The sequence below is a fragment of the Oryctolagus cuniculus genome, chromosome 14, assembly GCF_964237555.1.
Source record: "Oryctolagus cuniculus chromosome 14, mOryCun1.1, whole genome shotgun sequence".
Lineage (NCBI taxonomy): Eukaryota > Metazoa > Chordata > Mammalia > Lagomorpha > Leporidae > Oryctolagus > Oryctolagus cuniculus.
In genome coordinates, this window is record NC_091445.1 from 52789691 (window position 1) to 52806781 (window position 17091).

Sequence of the window (17091 nt, forward strand, 5' to 3'; positions counted from 1 at the left end):
AGAGGTAAAGGGGGCACATTATATATATATATATGTGTTTTGCAAATTCTTAAGTATTTTTGGGAGAAAATATCAGTTGCAGGGAGAGGTAATATAAATTTTCCAAAGAGCTGAGTTCTTTTTTTTTTTCCCATGTAATGTTATAATATTGTTTTCATTTATTTTAGAGTTAAGATGTAGCATATCAAAAGGATTAAGATTATTCTGCCTTCTTGCTAAATTTCTCATTTGTTTTCTTCAAAATGCCTTATGGTCTGATAACATTTGTTATTTTATTTGACATATTTGACATAAAAATATACCTTTTTTTTTTTTCTGGGGGTGAGGTTGGGGGTTGGATTCCAGCTCTGCCGTTTATTTGCTGGGCTACTTTGAGCAAATAGCAAGTCCATGAGCGAGACCTTCTCATTGACTCCATCCCTTCTTGCACAGAGCTCATCCGCACCACACTGATGTTGCAGGGTTTCTGTGGATCATGAAGTCGGGACAGGCCCACGGAGGTCCTGGCTGAGGGAGGAGCTCCTGAGGTCCAGGTCGGGTGGAGGCCAGGGATGAAAGCCCTAGTGGCCACACATCTCTCTCTCCCTCCATCTCCTTGTACAGGGTTGTTAGGCTTCCTGCCAGCACGGAGGCCTCAGAATAGTGAATTTGCTCACAGGGCAGCTCTAGGCGCCCAGCCCAAGTGCTCCAGCCCAGCAGGTGGAAGCTGCATCCCATCTGCTGGTCTAGCGCTGGAAGTCATGTGGTTACTTCCATTGCTTCCTTGGTCACCTGCCCTGGGCCTAGCCAGACCCTGGGGACATCGGACGGGAAGAAGCCACTGGAGCCTGGTGCAGAACCTTGTGCGGCCATGGGGTCCTGGTGCTGCAGGAGGCTCTGGTGCGTGCAGGCTCCTGCTCTCCACCAGGCCCTGGGTACAGCTGAAGTGGTTTTTAAGAAAACAAAAGTGAAGGAGAAACAAAAAATCAAATACAAAAAAAAAAAAAAAAAAAGCCTCAACAGTTAAAAGCAAAAGTGGAAGAAAAAAGACTCTCAGCGGAACTGAAAATGGTCCTCAAAGAAGAGCCTCCTTCCTCCTAGTTTTGGGCTGTGTGGAGACACAGGGACAGTTGGGTCGCTGTCCAGCAGACCACATTTAACCTGTACTGACCCTGCCCTGCCTCCTCTGCTTCTCCTTGATGAAACATCTGTTTCCAGATCATGCATATATTTTTAGAATTCCAGTTCACTCTACATCTCGCACCCTCTTTCCTCTCATTAGAAACTTTTAAAAATTACCATTATTTTATCCTGGAAATTCGGACACTTTAACTCCATACATGAAGCTAAGGTAATTTTTTTAAAATAAGGTCTAAGAAAGTAGAAATTTCATGAATAGTAAAATTGTAAAAGACAAGATTTTGTGCAGTATCAATAGATGTCCCTAAATCTGTTTTGTTTGAATGTCCAAGAAATTTTATGCAATTCCATTTCTATTATTCATTTGGGAAGCACTTGACTACCCAATCTACTGTGTGCTTTCTGGAAACACTTTATATCATAGTCAAAATAAATTTGTTTTTTTAAAAAAATATTGATTTATTTGAAAGGCATAATTATAGAGATAGAGGAAGAGACATAAAGAGAAATCTTCCATCATCTGGTTGACTCCCCAAATGGTCACAGCTGCCAGGGCTGGGCCAGGCTGAGCCAGAAGCCAGGAATTCTGTGGAGATTCCCCACATGGGTGTCAGAGGCCCAAATACTCTGGCTATCTTGGGTTGAACTCCCAGTTACATTAGCAGTGAGCTGGCTGAGAAGTGGAGTAGCCTCACAGGTGCTCATGTGGGATACTGGCATTGCAGGCAGCAGCTTAACCAGCTGCACCACAGCACCAAGCCCAACAAATCTGATTTTGAAGAAGAATCATATGGAATCCCAAGGAGTTCATGGACGTTTCTCCAGGTGGGAAGTGTGTGCCTTAGTGATCATCTGTATTTTGAACCATTTTTGTTTGCTATGTAACAATAATCATATTTATACTGATGGAATATTTATTGTGAAGAATATTTGTGTTCCTGCTGGTATTTTGAGGTTTGTGTAACATCCTGTATATACTTACGATTGTATTGTCTTTCATTTAAATCTTTCAGTGGGAACTATTAAAGTTAAATAAACCCTTCTTAAAAAGTAAAATATATGATTAATATAATTAAACATATAATAAATATCCACAGGTATTTAAGTAAACAGAAAATTATAGTCCACCTTTTATCATATGCATTATAACTCAAGTTCTTCATCCTTATCTAAAAGTAAAAATATTAGATGTCAGTATTAATAATGTCCCTGCATTTTTTCCTCTTCCTGATTTGTTCTTTTAACCACTGAATGAAATCATCAACAAAAAAAGTTTATATAACTTATGTTTTTGTGGTTTAAACTAGGTAGCATATCTAACTTTTATTCCAGTATATGATAGGAGAGAATTATGTATTGTCTTGCATATTAATCCAACAGTGCTTGTATAAAATATTTTTTCTTATTTGTACAATGGAAATTATTCTTAAAGTCTAATATTCATGAATTTATCTTAGAATTAACAAAAATGAACAACATTTCTTTGAGTGCTTTTCCACTCAGTCACTACAGTTTCCGCCCCACAACTACAGCATTTCTCGGAACATCTCACTCTCTATGTTATGATACTCAGTTTTTACAAGAGCACTGTAGGTTGACAATCTCTGAAGCATGAGGATTGCCATTTAGGTTAGACTTTTACTCCAATTCAAATAAATAGCAGATGAAAACTTGACAGTAGAATCTTGGAAAATGTTCTCTAAATTTCTATCCTTTTCAGCATTTAAAAACGTATACATATACTTTGTACAACGTGATGTTTTAAGAGTGAATGGTAGGACAGCGCCGCGGCTCAATAGGCAAATCCTCCGCCTGCAGCGCCGGCACACTGGGTTCTAATCCCTGTCGGGGCTCCGGTCTCCCCTCTTTCAAGCCAGCTCTCTGCTGTGGCCCGGGAGTGCAGTGGAGGATGGCCCAAGTGCTTGGGCCCTGCACCCCATGGGAGACCAGGAGAAGCACCTGGCTCCTGCCTTCGGATCAGCGTGGTGCACTGGCCACAGTGCACTGGCCGCGGTGGCAATTGGAGGGTGAACCAACAGCAAAAGGAAGACCTTTCTCTCTGTCTCTCTCTCTCACTGTCCACTCTGCCTGTCAAAAAAAAAAAAAAAAAAAGAGTGAATGGTTATTACAATCAAGCAAATTAACAAATCCACCTCCTCATAGCTACTTTTTTCTTCCAAGAAAATCCTGATTTATGCTAATTAGCCAAGTTAATGACAATTAATCTTCAGTATTAATAAAAAAATGATGTCAATGCTTTTAATTTCCACATTATTTTTCGATACACCTGTGCATCTCATATTTCTTTTGATATTTTTCCAACATTTCATATATATTTTGACATATTTTGGTAACAAAATGAGATTGGAAAAATAACTAAAATGTATGCCTTTATATCATGTTAATAGTTAATATTTTCTGTAATTGCATGCCTTTTCTTGTTATTTAATTTACTGCAATTCATCTGCAATGTATTTGGGTGGGCTAAAATATAGGTTTATGTTCCTCTATAGATAAAATCTACCTAGCTTTTTCCATAAAAACACCTGAAAGAAACTACTTCAAGGAACCAGAACTGAGGCACGGAAGGTTAAGATACTACTTGCAATGCCAGCCTCCCATGTCACAGGGTCAGCTTCAGTCTTGGATACTTTGATTCTAATCCAGCTTCCTGCTAAAGCAACTGGAAAAGCAACGGAAGATGGCACAATTATTGTGCTCTGTCACCCACGAGGGAGACCAGGATGGAGTTCCTGGCTCATGGCTTTGGCATGACCCAGACCTGGCTGTTGCAGCACCGGGGAGTGAAGCAGAGGATGAAAGCTCTCTCGTTTTCTCTCTCTCTCTCTTTGACATTCTGCCTTTCAAATAAGTAATTTTTTTTAAAAAAAATGAAGCTATTTACACTTTTATTTTCCTAATATTTTTTTAAACATAAATAAATATAGTTATGTTTATAGAATTTCTAGCAGTGGAAAATCTAGACACATTGTAAGTTAATTAAGCATGATTTGACTAACTTTTAAGGGCATAATATCATGCAAATATCTCCTTCAAAATTATGTAGAAAAAATACGACCAAAATAGAAATAAATAAGGTCTGATAACAGTAATGTTAATTTTAGAGAGGAAAAATCTACATGGACAAGAATTGAGAAGCAATATTAGAAATGATTGTTTTTAGATGGATATTACTATTTTCCTTGCAATTTCAAAGATTTATATGAAAAGCATAAATTTCCACTAAGGAATAAAAAACTTTAAAAATCAGCATCTGAATCCATGTGTGTGAAAAACTGAATTGCTCAGCTTTATTACAATGTATGTCTTAGATGAGTAATTTTAAAAATAAGATGAGTTTATTATATTAGCAATATTTTTTCAGGTTCTCATGGACTTTCTATTTTAATATTTTCTCTTAATATGTACATTCTGTGTACAGCCTCAAAATAGTACCAAAGAGGGAGTGGTGTAGTGACATAGCAGGTAAAACTGAATCCGGCCATGCTATCCAGGCGCCCATACAGGTGCCAGTTCATGTCTCGGCTGCTCCACTTCAGATCCAGCTCTCTGCTAATGGACTGGGAAAAGCAATGAATACGGCCCAAGTGTTTGAGTCTCTGCCACACAAGTGGGGAATCCAGATGAAGCTCCTGGCACTGGTGTTTGGACTGAGTCAGCTGGCTGTTGAGGCCACCTGGGGAGTGAACCAGCATCTGAAAGATATTTTTCTGTCTGTGTTTCCCCCTCCCTATATAACTCTGACATTCAAATAAATAAACCTTTAAAAAAAAAAAACTGATTTTATTTACTTAGTTGTCGTATTTGGCTTCATAATTTTTGTAGAAATGCATTTTAATCATTTGCATTCTATTTTTTAAATATGAATCTTAGAAATCTTGGAATGATAAAACAGTTTAGGTGAGAATACAAGAAAAAAAATCTAGGATTAAAAAGCAGGGGGAAGACTTTGAGTATTTTATACCATATCACAGAGATCCCCTATTGTAGACTGGTTGACACTAGCACCCTAAAGACCCATGTTTTTGTTCATAAAACCTGAAGCCATTCTACTTTATATAGCAAATGACACATTGCAGTTATGATTTAATGGCATTTAGGAGCTCTGGAGATCATTGTGTATTTTGTGGGTGGACCTATTCTATTTAGGTCAGGAATATCCAAGTGAGACAAGAGGATGTAATGAAAGGAAAATAGAATCAGATGTCAGGGTGATGCAGGGACATGGACCAAGGAATTCAATAACCTTGGAAAAAGAAAGAAAATCCATGATGGTTTGGGTCCTCAGATTGAAGACAGCCCTCTAGAGGCCTGGCTTCCAGCCTTGTAAATTCTCTTTCAGTTCTCTTGACTTGCAGAACTTGAAGGCAATATCTTTGCTTCATTTTAAGCCAGAACTTTTATGATAATGTGTTTTAGTAGCAATGGGAAACTAACAAACCTGTATTATATACCTGTGAAAAACACAGCCTGGGATTTTAACAGACCTCTCTAGTTCAAAGCATTTTCAGGTCCAACACTGGAGCACAGTGCATTAGGCCATTGCTTGTGTCATATCAGACTGCTCCGCTTCAATCCACTTTTTTGCTAAGGTACCTGAGAAGGCAGCAGATGATGGTTCAAGTGATCAAATTCTTGTCACCCATGTGGGAAACTCTGATGGACTTCCTATCTCTTGACCAGTCTGGCCCAAATCTGGATACTATGGATATTTGAGGAGTGAACTGTGAATATGAGACATTTCTCTCTCTCTCTCTCTCTCTCTCTCTCCCTCCTCACTCCCTCCCTCTTGATCACTCTCTAACTTTCAAATAAATAAATAAATCATTGGAACATAAAAGTATTATCAGCGCGAACCTGGAACACTTTGCATGTGTGATGTTTCGTTTCTCCATCTAATGCTGCCTGGGCTCTCTGACTCCTGGAAGTTACTTTGGTTCACAGAATTTAAAGAAATGACAAGAATTAATTGATAGAATCCAAAAGGAAAGATTCAAAAGCATTACCAGTAAAAAAAAAAAAGTAATTGACAGTTTTTAACACATTTTCATTTTATGATGAATTCTAAATCTCACAGCATATGGTAATTGGTTTGTCTAGAAATGATTTTTAAAAATATGCACTTTTCTAAAAAGTGTAACTTCTTGAGCTGTCTGTCGTTTTAAATAAATTCACACTTTTCAAGCATATTTATTTCCACCTACTGCATCTGATTATGGTGTCTTGCCCCCCTGTCTACATTTACATAGTCTGTGTGGGATCATCTATAGACAGGAATATATTATTTTCAACTAGTATCGGGCCCAGTGAAGACCTATGCATATGCCATTCTTTCCTATATGAAACTTGTGTAGTTTTCACCAGCAAGGTCCACCTCATATATAATAGTACATTTTGGGCATTACCTTGACTGTAATTCACATCATTTACACTGTCAACACTTTCTATAGAAGCTAAAACTTAGCTCTCTGCATTTAAAAGAATGATGTTCTGTCTCATATGGAAAGAATGCAAAACAGAAAGAAACAAATAACTTAGAATAAAAATGTTTATCAAAAAAGGTTAATTAAGTGAATGCTAAATTTATGTAAATTTGTTAAAGATGGTATTTTGAAAGATTTATTTAAAATTATAACTAACAGAAGGCCACCAAGGAAACAACGATAAAATGGGAAGAAAAGTGTTCCTTTTGTAGGAGCATTGGCAACACCTATTACAAGCATATTTTTATCTCTATTTTGGAAAATGCAGTGCTGTTTTCCCAAATGCTACTGAGAGTTTCTGAGATTTTTTTTTTTTTTTGCTGAGTAAATAATTCTATGCTGCATATATATTTTTCAACTTAAAAAGATAATAAAATGACGCCATCATAAAATGTGTGAAAAGGGCAGGCAAGTTTTGCAGTGTGTTTCTAAGGCAGAAGATAAGGAAATCAAGGGGGATGATTTGAGACTAAGGTAAACATGGAGATAAAAATGTGTGTAGTAATATATAACACCAGAGAGTTAACATAATTCATCAGAATTTCCATAATTAACTTTCAAAATGCAGTTTAGCAATAGGACTAGCGATTTTTTAAAAATATTACCAATATTCTGGTCTCAAAGTTGACATATATATTTAAACTATAACATGTGAAACAAACAAAGAATTGTCAGAGCCAAATAAAGTAATCTCTGACTGCTCAACTGGAGGGAATTATCATTGTAATGTGCTGTGCATATCCCAGATATTTTTCTGTCATATATTTTAAGCTCGTCTTTTGTAAATGTTAACATTGTATATTTTTTCATTTTTTCACATTTTTCTATCTCCTTGCTTTGTTTCTGGTTGATATTATGATTTTAGTAATCCTCCATAAGCGTGGTTTACGAATGTTTAAAAACTGAGTCCACTTCTTTGTATTACTTAGAATTCTTTAAATGTTGCACAACAGAAAACTCAACTCAGGAAGGAGGAAGGGTAGTATCACTACAGACTTAGAATTGCATGTATGAACTGCATTGAATCTGTTCTCTTTGTTTATTATCACATTAAATGACAATTGATGAGAGTTGTGTTATAGTAAGTGTCATACATTTCTGTGACTGAAAATCTAATATATTAATAAATTTCTTAAAAAGGAAAACTCAACTCAATTGCTTCACTAACTAAGAGTGTATCTTGTCTTAAATAATAAGAATATTGATGGTATGGTATTTATGAGATAAACCAGGGATTGTAACAGGAACCCACTACTGTTCCACCTTTTTGTCAAGTCACACACTATGCCAAGAAATTGAATTTAGTATTGGGTCTTCCTTTACTCCAAAAAAAAATAACTAGAAGCTTTAAAGGCCATGTCCTTATACAACAACATCTAGAATTGAGACCAAGGATGTGTCTGTCCTCCTCATATTCCTAAAACACAAAGACTTGCTTTGTGACCTATGATTTCAAATTGTAAAATATGTTCACACTTTACACACTTGTTGGACAAATGGAGTGAATCTGATCTCATTGCCTTAAGTGACTCTATCTCCATCTTCTGGAGTTAGGGACTAACTTCCCAAAGTTCAGGAAGGATATAAAATTTCAAGGCATACTGTTGCTTACCAGAAATAGGTAACAATTTCCTAAAGATCATTGTGAGTGTATACCAGATCCTTAAATGATATTTTAGTAGAACTTTTCTCTCAGTACTTTGTACTGCTTCATTCTGTTGTTCTCTGTTGTACATTGTGCCTATTAAGTAATATCTATTGATATAGCTGTCTTCTCATTGAAGTTATTTAACTATCCTCAATTAGCTGTGAAAGATTTTTCTTGGGAGTCTGATATTTTGAAGTAGTGCCATATGCTTAGGTGTGATTCTTTTCTGTGCTGTTCATTGCATCAGTAAAGTTTTCAATCTATAGGCTCATTTTCTCTCTCTTTTTGGTAATAAATGTAATTTTCTTAGAAATTTTCTCACCTTCACTTGTTGCTATTCCGCATAGTTGGGGCTTCATGAATAATTGTTGATATATTCAAGTTCTTTTCAAATATTGTATCTTCTTAGTAATCTCTATTAAATTCTGGAATATTTCCCCAGAAATATCTTCCAACTCAAAATTTTTTTTCTCAGTAAAATCTCTGATCATTATAGTCTGAAAGTTCTCCTTTGTTTGACTAAACTCCAGAAAAGCTTCTTCCTAACTCTAGAGTTCCATTTTTTACAGCATCTATGCTAATTAAATTATAATTGTAAAAATCTTTCTCTCCCCCATATAGAAGTAATCTAGATTTATAGATGTTTATTTATTTATTTTCATCTACTTTAAAGGCAGTGTGGCAGAGAAAGAGGGGGACAGAGAAGAGAAGAGAAGAAAGGGTGGGAAGGCGGGGAGGGAGGGAGAGGAGAGGAGAGTGAGAAGGATCTCCAATGATTCACTATGCCTACAATAGCCAACGAATGGATAATGCAGAAGCAAAGACCCAGGACTTCCATTTGATTCTACCATGTGGAGTGCAGTGGCCCAAGCACTTAAGTCACCAAAGACATAATTTTTTTATGAGCCTCTCGCCAATTTTGTAACCTGGAGATATCTTTGTCCAGTACTGGGAGTCATACTTTCTTAATGTAATCATCAGGGAAAATCGTGCCCCTATTTCTCAGTCTCTGTAGATGGATAAAGGTCTCATTTCAGTGAGTTACCTTGAGAAATTCACTTCCTTGTAAAATTATCCTTCATGTTAGGAGATACAAGGAAGCTTACTTTTTCTCTGAGTAAAGCCAATTAGAAAATATGGACCTATTATGCTTCCTCTACAGTTTTAAAAATGTTTCCTGAACTTTTATTTTTCAGAGAAGTTTAGTTCACACTGAGTTGTACCTTTTTCTCTATTACAATAGTCTCAAAAATATTCCGTTTATTTAATTTTGTCTGATACAGTTTTCCTTTGATATCTCCTCCTAATTCTGTATAAAATCGTTTATTCAAGTAATATTATAATAATTTTTCTCCACTTTTGGAGATGGTGTTGTGGTTGTGCACAGCTCTTGCAAACCTAGATATATTTTTAACCATTTCCTCTACTTATGTTTTCATTTAGGCGTCTTACCAAAACTAACTCAAAGTTTGAAGTTGAAATTCATGAATCCTTTTTTGAAATTTTGATTATGGCTAAATCTTTTCTTCTGGCTTTAATTAATCAATTCACTAATGCTCATATTAGATAGTTTATATTTGAAACTGTTACATAGGCTATAAATTACAAGCTCCAACTACTTGTCAACTCCTTTAAATGGGGATACACTTTTTTTTGAGCTCTTCCATGATTTTTCTTTATTTCTTTTTTTTTTAACTTTTATTTAATGAACATAAATTTCCAAAGTACAGCTTATGGATTACAATGGCTTCCCCCCCATAACGTCCCTCCAAACGGCAACCCTCCCCTTTCCCACTCCCTCTCCCCTTCCATTCACATCAAGATTCATTTTCCTTTCTCTTTATATACAGAAGATCAGCTTAGCATACATTAAGGAAAGATTTCAACAGTTTGCTCCCACACAGAAACATAAAGTGAAAAATACTGTTTGAGTACTAGTTATAGCATTGAATCTCAATGTACAGCACACTAAGGACAAAGATCCTACATGAGGAGTAAGTGCACAGTGACTCCTGTTGTTGACTTAACAAATTGACACTCTTGTTTATGGCATCAGTAATCAACCTAGGCTCTTGTCATGAGCTGCCAAGGCTATGGAAGCCCCCTGAGTTCACTGACTCTGATCATATTTAGACAAGGCCATGGTCAAAGTGAAAGTTCTCTTCTCCCTTCAGAGAAAAGTACCTCCTTCTTTGATGACCCATTCTTTCCACTGGGATCTCACTCGCGGAGATCTTTCATTTAGGTTTTTTTTTTTTTTTTTTTTTTTTTCCTCCAGAGTGTCTTGGCTTTCCATGTCTGAAATACTCTCATGGGCTTTTCAGCCAGATCTGCATGCCTTAAGGGCTGATTCTGAGGCCAGAGTGCTGTTTAGGACATCTGCCATTCTATGGGTCTGCTGTGTATCTCACTTCCCATGTTGGATCGTTCTCGCCCTTTTTGATTCTATCAGCTAGTATTTGCAGACACTATTCTTGTTTATATGATGCCTTAGTTTCTTAGTCCTATCATTATGATCAATTGTGAACAGAAATTGATCACTTGGACTAGTGAGATGGTATTGGTACATGCCACTTTGATGGGATTGAATTGGAATCTCCTGGTATTTTTTTTTTTTTTTGACAGGCAGAGTGGACAGTGAGAGAGAGAGACAGAGAGAAAGGTCTTCCTTTGCCGTTGGTTCACCCTCCAATGGCCGCCGCAGCTGGCGCACTGCGGCCGGCGAACCGCGCTGATCCGATGGCAGGAGCCAGGTACTTATCCTGGTCTCCCATGGGGTGCAGGGCCCAGGTACTTGGGCCATCCTCCACTGCACTCCCTGGCCACAGCAGAGAGCTGGCCTGGAAGAGGGGCAACTGGGACAGAATCCGGTGCCCCGACCGGGACTAGAACCCGGTGTGCCGGCGCTGCTAGGCGGAGGATTAGCCTAGTGAGCTGCGGCGCCGGCCCCCTGGTATGTTTTTAACTCTACCGTTTGAGGTAAGTCAGCTTGAGCATGTTCCGAATACTTTTGGTTGAATACTGTAATCAATACACAATTATTCTTAAGTGCTGAAACTTAACTGAAAAGTGATTGTTATTAAATATAAGAGTGGGAATAAGAGATGGATGAGATGTGCAATTCGGAATACACTTTTTTTAAAAAAATTATTTGTTATGCAAGTTTCATGTGTTTCATGTATGCAAATTTAGGAACATAGGGATATACTTTTAAAATTTGCTTTAGTATCTCTCTCTCTCTGTCTCTTTCTCCCTCCCTCTTTCCCTCCTTCACTTTCTCTCCTTATTCCTTTTCATTTTATTAGAGATACTTGAAAAAAAAGCATTTGGTGCATTCAAATTTAAACAAGCATAGCGATTTTGGTAGATGTATATCTCAGAACAGTCATTCCCTCCTTCTTACACTTAGAGTTCTAGTTTTGTATATGGTATATCTAGCTATAAATACCACTTATTTATTGTCCTATGCAGATAATGGTATCAATGTGACAGAATTCTTCCCAATGCAATTGTGCTAAAAGTCTCTGTGCAATGTAGCCCATAACAAATGAAATGGCAAAACATTTCAGAGAGAAACCTCTCCCTTGATTTATGTAACACTTTCCCCACTGCCTGCCTAAAATTCAATCCCACTCCTTTATTGTGGAGCAACCAAAATGCCAAAAAAAATCTATATGCACACATGATATAGATGGCTGAACAGGAAGAGAGAAAGCGCATGAGTCATCAATAACATCCTCTAGCACAAACATTCTACAGTCCCAGGACGGGTAATCTCTCAGAGGTTGATTTAAACTGTGGGTAATGAGCATTGATGATTTTCCCAGAAGTCAAGAGACAGATCCATAATACATGAAGTAAAATGAACCATAGAAATCTTCCCAAAGAAATGAGGTAGAGACAGTATGATTGACTAACCAACACTCTCCACTTCCAGAAGCATGTAGTATTCTCAATTTCCAACAAGCAGAATTTGGTAGGTGTTATGGACCAGTAGTTGCTGTAAGTTTCACATTCTCTCCTTATTAGAAACTCACGTTAGCCAGTTATTAACTATTTCTCCTTCACACTATGCTCATTTTGTTGGAAGTAGATAACAGTATTTCAGTGATTTTAAATTGCAAGGTGATGAGTAGTCACATTAGGAGTAATAGAGAATGAAATTCATCACCCGAAGAGTTTGGCCCATAAGCTGGAGTCAGTAATTGCATGTGATTTAGAACTTCTCTTCTGGAGAGTGGCTGAGTATATTTTGTACAAGAGGAACATTTGAATATATGTTAGCCAAAAAGATGTAGTGTTGCATACATTGTTATTGTTATTTGAAACTTCTCTTACCTTTGTGTATATCCCTCACTCCATCTAATCATGACATTCTGAGTATAAGCTACCACTAGACTTTCAATACACTATATTTTTCCTGAGTTAATACTTTTTTAAAGATTTATTTATTTATTTGAAAGTCAGAGATACACAGAGAGAGGAGAGGCAGAGAGAGAGGGAGGTCTTCCGTCCGATGGTTCACTCCCCAGATGGCTGCAATGGCCAGAGCTGCACTGATCCGAAGCCAGGAGCCAAGAGCTTCTTCCAGGTCTCCCATGTGGGAACATGGGCACAAGCACTTGGGCCATCTTCTATTGATTTCCCAGGCCATAGCAGAGAGCTGGATTGGAAGAGGAGCAGCCGGGACTCGAACCGGCACCCATATGGGATGCCGATGCTTCAGGCCAGGGTGTTAACCTGGTGTGCCACAGCTCCAGTCCCCTGAGTTAACACTTTTAATTTTATTTTTTTTTCAATTTTATTGTTTAAATTTGTTAAATTTTTTAGATAGGATATTATTTCTATAAACTTTCCTTTTAATACCACCCTGGCTGCATTCCATAAGTTTTGGTATGTTGTGTTTTCTTTTTCATTTGTTTCAAATATATTTTTTTATTTCCATTGTGGTTTCATCTATGAGCCACTGTTCATTCAGGAGCATATTCTGCAGTCTCCATGTGTTTGTATATTTTCTAGAATCTCTTTGTTGTTAATTTCCAGCTTCATTCTACCATGTTTAGAAAAGATAAATGATAAGATTTAGTTTTCTAAATTTGTTGAGTCTTTTTTTATGGCATAGTATATGTTATATCCTAGAGAATGTTCCATGCACTGATGTTTCACACATTAACAGAAAGAATGTGTGTTCTGCATCTATGGAGTATAATATTCTGTAGGTATCTATTTGGTCCATTTGGTACTAGTATAGATTAGCTCAGTTATTCCTTTGTTGATTTTTTTGTCTGGCCTATTTGTCCATTGATGAGTGTTGGGTGGTGAATTCCCCCATTAATATTGTATTGCAGCTTATGTATTCTTTTAGATCCATTAAAGTTTTTTTTAATAAAATCAGGTGTCCTAACATCAGGTTCATATGCATTTACTATAGGGTATATTCTTGTTGAATTGATTCCTATGCATCTCCTAATAACCTATTTTGCTTTAGAGTTTTTCTGTTGATGTAAGAATAGTTATTTCTGCTTGCTTTTGATTTCCATTTGCATGTGACATCTTTTTTCATCCTTTCACTTCCCGTCTGTGTGTATCTTCATTGGAAAATTGTGCTTCTTGTATGATGCATATATATTTCTTTTATACATTCAGGCAGTCTGTATGTTTTAATTTGGGAACTCATTCTGTTTTCATTCAAGGTTATTATTAATAAATAATGACTTTGTCCTTACATTTTTTCTATAAATATTTCTATTGTGTACTTTGAATTTCCTTTATTTTTTTACTAGGAGATTTTCTGCCTTTACATTCTTTCATGATGCTCATTTTCTTTCTCTGTTTTTGTAGGTAGTGCATTCATAAGTGTAATTTGTAAGACTGGCTGGATGATGACATATTCTGTAAATTTTTGCTTATCTCAGAGGGTCTTTATTTCAGCTTCATTTGTGAATGATAGCTTTATGTGGTATGCTTGATAAAGTATTCTGGGTTAGTAGGTTTTTTTTTTTTTCCCTTTAGAACTTGGCCTATATCTGGCCATTCTCTCTTGTCCTGTGAGGTTTCTGTTGAAACATCTGCTATAAATCTGATAAGACTTCCTTTAAAAGTGACCTGGAACTTCTGTCTTGCAAACTTTAGGAGGCTCTGCATATTTTTATTTGAAATATTGACTGTAAAGTGTTGTGAGGGCTTCTTCTGATCATGCTTATCTGAGGTTCCATGTACTTCCTATATTTGGAAGTCCATACATTTCTCCAAATTGTGGAAATTTTCTATTATTTCACTAAGCAGGCTTTCTAAGCCAGTCTTCTCTCACCCATATCATCAGGAACTGCTGCTATTTCTATATTTGATCATTTGATGGTACCCCATAGATCTCAAATACTGTTTTCATCTTTCTTATTTCTTCTTCTTTTCCTTCTCCGTCTCCTTCCTCTGTCTGAGATATTTCAAAAGATCTGCCTTCTAGAGCATTTTTTTTCTTCTTCCTCATGAAGTCTGCTATTAAATCTTTCCACTATTGTTTTTATTTGGCTTATTGAATACTTCATTTCCAATATTTGTAGCGTGTTTTCCTTCAATTTTTTTTATCTCTTTGCTGAATTTCTTGTCCGTATCCTGCACTGATTTCCTAATTTTAATTTACTGATTCTTTGTATTTTGAAATAACTTTACAACCATTCTTTTTAACTGGTTTTCAGGCATTTTGTCAATACTCCCTAACTTCAAGGTCCAATATTATTGTAGTATCTTTTTGGAGTTATGTTGCCTTCCTTGTTCTTGTTTCTTAAGTTGATACACTGATTTTTGTGCATCTCAGGGATTACTTATCTCTCTTGTTTCTATATCTTCTTTTTTCCCAGGGTTTTATTCTTGGAGATGTGCCTCTGGGTCTTGGTGCAGCACCTGAGTCACATTTGAGCTTCAAGGGAGTGTATTGGCTAGGATGAGGAGCTCCCACCACCGTGTGTGTGTGTGTGTGTGTGTGTGTGTGTGTGTTCAAGCATCTCAGGTTACTGTCCATGGGGGGAGGAGATGTTGGAGTGGACTGATGTGTTCAAAGTCCCAGTTTTTCTCTGTGCCAGTGTAACCCAGTTGATTCACAGCTTAGAGTGAACTCGCAGTGGCAGTGCACTTCCCCAACCAGCCATGCACACTGTCCAGTGATCCAACTCACTCCATAGTTTATCCCCTAACCCAACTGTGAGATCCACTTCCATGTGCAAGGAAATCTGAGTTGTTGCAGTCAAATTGGGTGGGTGCATGGGGCATCACCTGCAATCTGTGAACTTCCTAAGCTCTGGGATTTTTGTCCATGATTCCTACAATCACAGGGTATGTGTGGGGTCTGCATTCCTCCCTGTAAATTGCCCACTCTCTGGTTCTCATCACTTCTGGTAGCACTGAGAATGATTGCTGTCCCCTGAGTCAGAAATCAGCAGCAACTCTGACACAGGAAATAGAGTCTTCCCTTTAATGGAGAGAGGGTTGGGTGGGGGGAGTGCAATGTGGCTACTCATTTCAGAACAAAGTAGGCACTTTGACCACTGTCAGCTCCTTAGGCTGGACCTGACGTCAGTGGGGATTGTTGGATTCTCTCTCAGTTAAGGCAGCTGATGGTGGGGGCTGCAGCACCTTCTTCCTTTCTTACCTAGCTAAAAACAGTGTTTCCCAGCTGGTAGCCACTTGTATAGATGCAAGAGTGGCTAGTGGCATGGTGCTGATAGCAGTAGCACATCTGTCCTCACCACTTGCTACCCCAAGGAATCTCTGTTCTGTTCTGCTATTTTTCCACTAAATTTTCTATCAATAAGTCTCTGGGGAATGTGGTCCTTCCTTTGTTTCTCTGATAGTTTTCTGCAGTTGAGGTCACAGTAGATTCTTACTATTGAGTAATCTTAGATCTCCTGCCTACACTAGATTCTATACAGTCTGTTCTTGTAGCTAATCCTAAATTGGAAGTGTGGTAAAATGAAATTCTGGCTTTTTTACTGAAAGACCACATTAATCTCCCTCCTCCCATAATAAAACCTTTCTAGAAAAAAGTGCCTGTTCTCCTCCCTATTTGTCTTAAATTCTTCTGACCATTCACTTCATACCTGGAAATAAATAGCAACAATGGAAACAATAGTACAGAATATAGACCACTTGGGAGGCTCATGTGGCAAAAGAGGAAGAAAAGGGAAGCCTGTATTTGACCCTGAAGGGTTACTTGAATGGCTTTTCAAGTATTTCATTCGTGATGTATAAGGAAGGGAAATGAGTTCATTTAGGCCAAGTGACTGTCAATTACTATTTGTAATTTTAATCTCTGGTAGTATGTAATATCCCAATAACCATCAATTAAAAGTACATTATTGTACTGAATAAAATAATATTAAAAATAAACTATTGGTCAGGGCAGTGCTGTGGCTCACTTGGTTAATCCTCTGCCTGCTGTGCCGGCATCCCATTTGGGCGCCAGGTTCTACTCCTGGTTGCTCCTCTTCCAGTCCAGCTCTCTGCTGTGGCCCGGTAGGGCAGTGGAGGATGGCCCAAGTGCTTGGGCCCCTACACTTGCATGGGAGACCAGGAGGAAGCAACTGGCTCCTGGCTTTGGATCAGCAATAGCTCTGGCCATGGCAGCCATTTGGGGGGTGAACCAATGGAGGGAAGACCTTTCTCTCTCTCTCTATCTCTCTCTCTCACTGTCTAACTCTATCTGTCAAATAAATAAAAATAAATAAATAAAAATAAACTACTGGGGCCAGTGCTATGACATGGCAGGTAGAGCCATAGCCTACAGTGTCGACATCCCATATGGGCATGGATTTGGGTCCTGGCTGC